The 7,039-nt window shown below is 43.6% G+C and overlaps 1 long non-coding RNA gene across 1 annotated transcript; it reads right to left on the bottom strand.

The window, feature by feature from the left end:
- Window positions 1–221: 221 nt before the first annotated feature.
- Window positions 222–5,829, bottom strand: LOC140508596 (uncharacterized). The gene is made up of 3 exons (XR_011968471.1): window positions 5,574–5,829; window positions 1,297–1,418; window positions 222–550 (listed from the first exon to the last, which is right to left on the bottom strand). It is a non-coding gene; the product is annotated as an uncharacterized lncRNA (long non-coding RNA).
- Window positions 5,830–7,039: the final 1,210 nt, after the last annotated feature.

Raw genomic sequence — 7,039 nt, 5'->3', positions numbered from 1 at the left:
ATATTAGTCATATCATATTATATATATGGCATCTCCACTCCACTCCAAATGTTCATAAGGACCATTTTTGCCTGACCTGTGGTAGAGGGTTCCAAGCCCATATTAGTCTGAGCAGCCACAACCAGACACACTGTACCTTGACCCAGATATATCAATATCATTTTGGTGGCCTTCCAGAACAAAGGACAAAAAGATGAAGGCACAGTGATATAGCTCTCAAACATTTATGAAGCAGCATTTATTTACAGAGAGTACATTGTTTGGTCCTCACAACAAACCTGTGAGGTAAGTAGTGCAGGTGTTATTGTCTCTGTTTCACACACGAAAAAAACTGAGGCACAGAGTAGAAAAGTGAATTGATAATGGACCAATGTCTAGCAAGTGTTTAAGGCATCAACTCCATGCTCTAGGTCTAGGACTGCAGCAAAGTGTATGAGAATGTGTCTGCATTCCCTAAACACGCCGAACAATGAAGAAACAGCAACAAAGAGATCCTTAATCTAAGGATTCCAGGATTTGCCATTGACTGATTGGGGAGAAATCTGGAGACCTGGAAAATATGAAGGGGTTACTAGATGAAGGAGTTAAAGTATTCAGAGATGCTCAGATAAGCTGCCTGCCTCCCTCAGGCCTCCCCTCCCCCTCCCCATGATTAATTCAGTTTGGTAAAGCGGTATTTATGCTGGAAATTTAATAGTCATTTCTGATGATAAAGGAATTGAAAAATAAATTGAAAGTGTCAGACAATGCATTAGAGCCAGTGATGGAGCTGAGGCGGGGGTGGGACGACTGACTCGCTCCCTGTGGGGTGTTTACAAGCCAGAGAAATTAACCAAGTTTATTTTTCCACAACTGTTGTTTGCCAATGGCACCATCAGGGCGAAAGGAGGGAGAGACTTGTGGGTGGGGGGAGGAATAGTCTAAGACAGTCTAGAAGAAAGCTAGGAGCTCCATTGTGGGACCTGGAATCAAGAAGTACCGGGTTCAAATGCTACCCCTGACACTAGCTGTCAGCTGTGAACTTCAGTGTCAAATGAACAGGACTTTGCAAACACTAAGCAAATGCCAGGTATTACACAAATTCCCTGCAATACATAGCAATCGGTCCCATTTTACATACCAGGCAAAGGGTGTAATGGTGAGAAAACCAGTTGGGCACACATCATCTAGGGGACTGCACCCTCTGTCTCCCCCTCAGGGCCCCTCTGCTGTGCACCCATACCCTTGGCCAGACCAGGTTCAGTTCTGATGGAGCCTGGCCTCTAACGAGAAGAAGACTAGACTTTTTTTACTTACATTCTTTAGTGACTTAAATCTCCATCCAGATGGTCCCAGAAACAAATTATTCAAAGACTATGTTTAGTTTCATGTTCAGGATTTCCCCAAAGTGAGAAGCAGAAAGGCACTCAATGTACAATCTGAATCAGATATGGAATGGATATTGATTTGTTTCCTATGCACAAAAGAAATGCTAAAATACAAAAGACTCTCACAGATACATATAATCAGTCAATAAACATATGTGATAAAAATAAACAAAGGGCAGCACTAATTATTGTTATACCCAATCATTTGATGCTGAAAATAATCTGAATATAAAGTAGTTTGTGGTGCTGCTATGGCATTTACATTTCACCTCAGCTGTGCTCTGTCAAAATAACTCTTAGCTCACATCTTGTGATAAAATAGGTCATACTTGGTCCAGCCCTCTTGCTGTTGGTCACCTTCTCCAAGGATACTACAGAAGTTACTGCAGACTCCTTCCCCTGTCACCGTTCAACATTTGTAAACAATATTTGTAAAAGTGCTCAGCACAGTCGCTGGCACATAGCATGCAAGGTCATCTCTGAGCCTAGACAAAATCCATCTAGGCAAATCCACTCAGAGGAATCATTTAGGGAAAGGTATTTATTTTCCCAAGATCAAGAAGGAACAAACACAAAATTCAAAAAGGTAAGGAGGACTCCAGGCCTAAGCTCACCTAGTTCTAGAGTTTTCTGATACTAATGGCTAGGCAGATCAATCCTTCCCATCCCTCACTGGAAGTCTTGATGCCTCATGGGGGGCTGTAGAAAGAGAGAGTCATTTGGAAGCTGTTTCTTTGTTAAACCCTTGGGGCAAGGAACCTGCAGCCTCAAGGCCACATGTGGCCCTCTAGGTCCTCAAGTGCAAAGATCCATACTTGAGAACCTAGAGGACCATATGTGACTTCGAGGTCACAGGTTCCCCACCCTGCTACTATCATGGGGAGCAGGAAGACTCAAGAGAACTCTCAGTATCTGCCACATCACCCCCAAATGCTATACTCTTTTAGATGGGGACTAGGGTGTGTTCAGGGAGGACCAGTACCTTTGGTGTGATGGCTGCCGAGCCCTTTTTGGGGCTCTTTCCACCTTTGGTGTCCACCTATTCTACCTAACTCTCACCTGTGGCTCCAAGAAGCCACAGCATACACAGGGGTCACACTCCAGTAAATCATTTCAGCAGATGGGCCAAACCAGATTGAGGGTAACCATGGTTTCTCAAACCCATTGGTGAGTTAGGGGGGTGTCTACCCCAAGCATGTGAAGACTTCCTGTGGTGGAATGGGTAGATGAGAACAACTTGTTCCAATGGCCATGAAGGCAGATGAAGTGGAGTGCTTAGAGCTTAGTTAAGACACTGAAGATGCCAAGGTCATCCACTGCATCCTGAGCCATCACCAGCTGTCTTGACTCTGTTCTGCCACTGGACTACAATGACTCTGGAGGAGAGAGTGAGGCTGACGACTTCATGCAACTCTGCCTTGTTTAAATCCAATTTCTCACGAATCAAAAGATATCACCCATACCATTTCACTACTATGCCTCAAAGTCCTGTGGCAACAGGCAAGTGATGAAGCAGCAGGTGAGGATACACTGGGAGCTGTAGTCACAATCCTGCATACAGGCAGCCCAGGCCATAGAGTCATTTCTCACTGGAAGCAGCAGTGAGACTCAGCAACCCCCTGGGTGTCTGAGCAGCCTTTTAAGGATCATACTGCTCATCTCCTGGTGTGAGGAAAGGGGCTAGAAAAGGTGCTCTATATGTTGTCTGCTTACCCAACCCTGGCCTGATTACTGCAACAAGTGGGGAATCCCACTACGCAGGCAAAACATAAAAAAATGTACAAAATGTACAAAAACATCTGCAAAGATGATTCCACTCACCACTGGCACATGGAACATGCGTACACTAATAGACAACACAAAATCCAGTAGACCTGAAAGAATAACTGCTCTTGTTGCAAGATAACTCAACAGGTATCACATCCGAATAGCAGCCCTGAGTGAAACAAAGTTGGCAAATGAAAGCCAGCTTACTGAAGTTGCAGCTGAATATACCTTTTCCTGGAGTGAGCACAGTGAAGGGGAGCACAGTAAAGCTGGCATGGGTTTTGCATCAAAACTAATCTAATCAGCAAGCTGGAATACCTGCCAAAAGAATTGAATGACAGGCTCATGACAATGCAATTGTCACTCACAGGAAAATGCCATGCTACCATCATCAGTGCCTACGCTCCCACCATAATAAACCCTGATGAAGTCAAAGAAAAATTTTATGAAGACCTAGAGACCCTTATCATCAACGTGCCAAAAGAGGACAAGCTTATAATTCTGGACAACTTTAATGCTAGAGTAGGTTCAGACGACCAGACTTGACAGGGAGTCCTAGGGAGGAATGGAGTTGGAAACAACCACAGCAATGATCATTTACTGCTGAAGACTTGTGCATCACATGACCTTCTCATCCCCACCACTGTCTTCTGTTTACCTAAGTGCAATAAAACTTCATGCATGCATCCTCGCAGCAAACATTGGCATCTAATAGACTATGTGACTGTAAGGAGAAGAGACAGACAAGATGTGAGACTGACAAAGGCAATGTGTGGTACAGAATGCTGGACTGATCATAGACTTATCCTTTCCAAGCTAAATATCCACATTCATCAAAAGCACGATACACAAGGCAAAATGACCATCAGAAGAATTAATGTCAACAAATTAGAGCTCTTCTCTGAGTGGAAACAGTTTCTTGCTAACTGAGCCAACACAGCAGAAAAGGAGTGGCCAGCTTTCAGAGATTTAGTGTACAGTACTGCATTTGCTCATCTGGGTCAGAACACCTGCAAACACTAAGACTGGTTTGATGAAAATGATGAGGAAATTCAGAAGCTGCTAAATGAAAAATGAGAACTCCACAGGATTTACCAGCAGGATAGTTCATCCACCTCTGAAAAGGCAGCATTTAATTCCATCAAAACAAAGTACAAGCAAAGCTTAGAGAGATGCAGGATTCCTGACTCAGTAAGAAGGCAGATGAAAGTCAGGTTTATGCTGATAGTAACAATCCAAAGGGCTTTTATGATTTCCTGAAAGCTATTTATGGACCCAAAACCTATGGTGCATCAGAACTACTCAGTGCTGATGGAGCCACATTGATTAGTAATAAGGACATGATCCTAGAGAGATGGGCTGAACACTTCCATAGTGTTCTCAACAGATGATCATCAATCAATGCTGAAGCCATTGACCATTTTCCTGGTTAAAGTCAGTCCCTCCTTAGCTGAAATTCCAACTGAAGAAGAGGTTTTGAAGGCCATTAGGCTCCTTTCATGTGGCAAAGCACCTGGTGATGATTCTATTCCAGGTGAGGTTTACAAGGTAGGGGGACCATTGCTTATACAAAAGCTAACTGAAATAATCCAGGTTATATGTCAAGAGGAGGTTATCCCTCAGGAGTTCAAGGATGCCTCCATTGTCAGTCTCTATAAAGGTAAAGGGAATAGATTGTCCTGCCACAATCACAGGGGAATCTCTGTCTTAGTCATTGTTGGCAAAATTCTTGCTAGAGTCCTCCTTAATAGGCTGATCCTTCACCTGGAAGATGGCCACATACCTGAGAGCCAGTGTGACTTCAGAAAAGGCTGAGGAACAGTTGATATGGTGTTTGCTGCCTGACACCTCCAGGAGAAATGCCAGGAGCAGAACAGAGGTCTATACACAACATTTGTAGATCTAAACAAGGCCTTTGACACTGTTAGTAATGAGGGCTTATGGAAAATTATGTCAGAAATATTGTATGTCAATTTCATGATGGCATGTTTTCCCAGGATCTGGATAATGGACAATGCTCTCGTGCCTTCCCAGTCATCAGTAGAGTGAAACAGGGCTGTGTGCTTGCTCCCATGCTTTTTAGCATGATGTTTTCAGCCATGTTGACAAATGCTTTCAATGAGGATGAACACAGTATCAAGGTCAACTACCGTACTGATGGTAAGTTCTTCAATTTGAAAAGGCTACAAGTCAAGACCAAAGTGGGGGGAGTGCTGGTGCATGATTTTTTGTTTGCAGATGATTGCACTCAATGCAGCCTCTGAAGCTGAGATACAACAAATTATGGATCAATTCTCTGCTGCCTGTGCTAATTTTGGCCTAATAATTAACATCAAGAAAACACAGGTGCTCCATCAGTCACCACCACATCATCCATACATGGAATCATCAGTTACAACAAATGGAGAAGTGTTGAATGGTGTAGATAAGTTCACTTACCTTGGTAGTGTACTTTCTAGGGATGTACACATTGATAACGAAGTTGACGCATGTATTGTCGGAGCTACTTCAGTGTTTGGGAGGCTCTGAATAAAAGTTTGAGAGACAAGAGGTATTAGACTGACTGTAAAACTGAAGATCTACAGAGCCGTTATGCTGACCTCATTGTTATATGCTTGTGAAACATGTACAATCTATCAGCGCCATGCCAGGAAACTGAACCGCTTCCATTTGAACTGTCTTAGGAAGATTCTGAGGATCATCTGGCAGGATAAGGTACCAGACACTGAAGTCCTTGCTCGAGCTGAACTGCCAAGTATTTAAACTATGCTTCAGAGAGCACAACTCCAATGGGCTGTCCACATTGTTCGAATACAAAATGTACGCTTGTCAAAAAGACTATTTTAGGGAGAACTCGCATGGGGCAGGCGATCACATGATGACCAGAAGAAGCAATACAAGTACACCCTCAAGGTCTCTCAAGAACTTTGAATTTGACATGGGAGACACTGGCATAGGATCACTTAGCATGCCATGCCCACATCAGAAAGGGTACTGTGCTCTTTGAGCAAAGCAGAATTGAGACAGCACAAAGTAAACACAGGATGCACAAATTTGGGATATCCACCCCAAATATTCACATGGACTATCTGTGCCCAACCTGTGGTAGAGCATTGTGAGCTCACATTGGTCTGATCAGCCACAGTCGGACACACTGAAATTTCACTTTATCATGGTGATGTCATTTTGGTCCTCTTCAAAGATGAAGGACAACAATCAACCAACTCTTTTAGACACTGAGTTACCACATAGCCAGAAGTATCTATTATCTCCTACATGCTTGTGTTCATATAGCTAGTAAATGTCAGAAGCAGGATTTGAACCAGATTTCCCTAGCTCTGAGATCTACTACACCACTTTGTTTTCAGTGTATGTATAATGACACAACCTGATGGATGTGGTGGTCCCCTAGCAGACAACTCTGCAATGTGAGTAAGGAGGAGTTACTCCTGACTGGTTGAAAGACCACTGGGAGAGGAAAGCAGGGGAAAGAGGGATAGGACAGGAGCAGGCAAGGCATAGACATTGAGTTTCAAATGGGAGACTTCCTGGAGCTGCCAGCATATGGGGAAAAGCCAGTGCCCTGATATATCCCTTGATTCTCAGCAGTTGCCCCTCTTAGACACTTGAGAACCCAGAGTAATGGGGGGCATGAGGGTCATCCAATTCTGCTCTGTGGCAACTCTTATTAGGAAGTTGTTTATTATCATTCTCACTATTCAACAAGGAGTACTTTACTGAAAACGGGGAAAGAAACAGAGGTAAGACCCTGGCCCAAGGTCACCTTCAAACTCCTGTTCTCTGACCCAAATGATATTTGCAGGTACCCAGGTATAACCACAGGCTTGTCTGTTGTCTTTAAATATTTTGGCTGACCAATCAAGGGAGACCAAGGATGTTTGAAT

Source organism: Notamacropus eugenii, chromosome 5, assembly GCF_028372415.1.
Source record: "Notamacropus eugenii isolate mMacEug1 chromosome 5, mMacEug1.pri_v2, whole genome shotgun sequence".
In the NCBI taxonomy this organism is placed as follows: domain Eukaryota; kingdom Metazoa; phylum Chordata; class Mammalia; order Diprotodontia; family Macropodidae; genus Notamacropus; species Notamacropus eugenii.
This window is presented reverse-complemented; position numbering and strand designations above follow the sequence as displayed.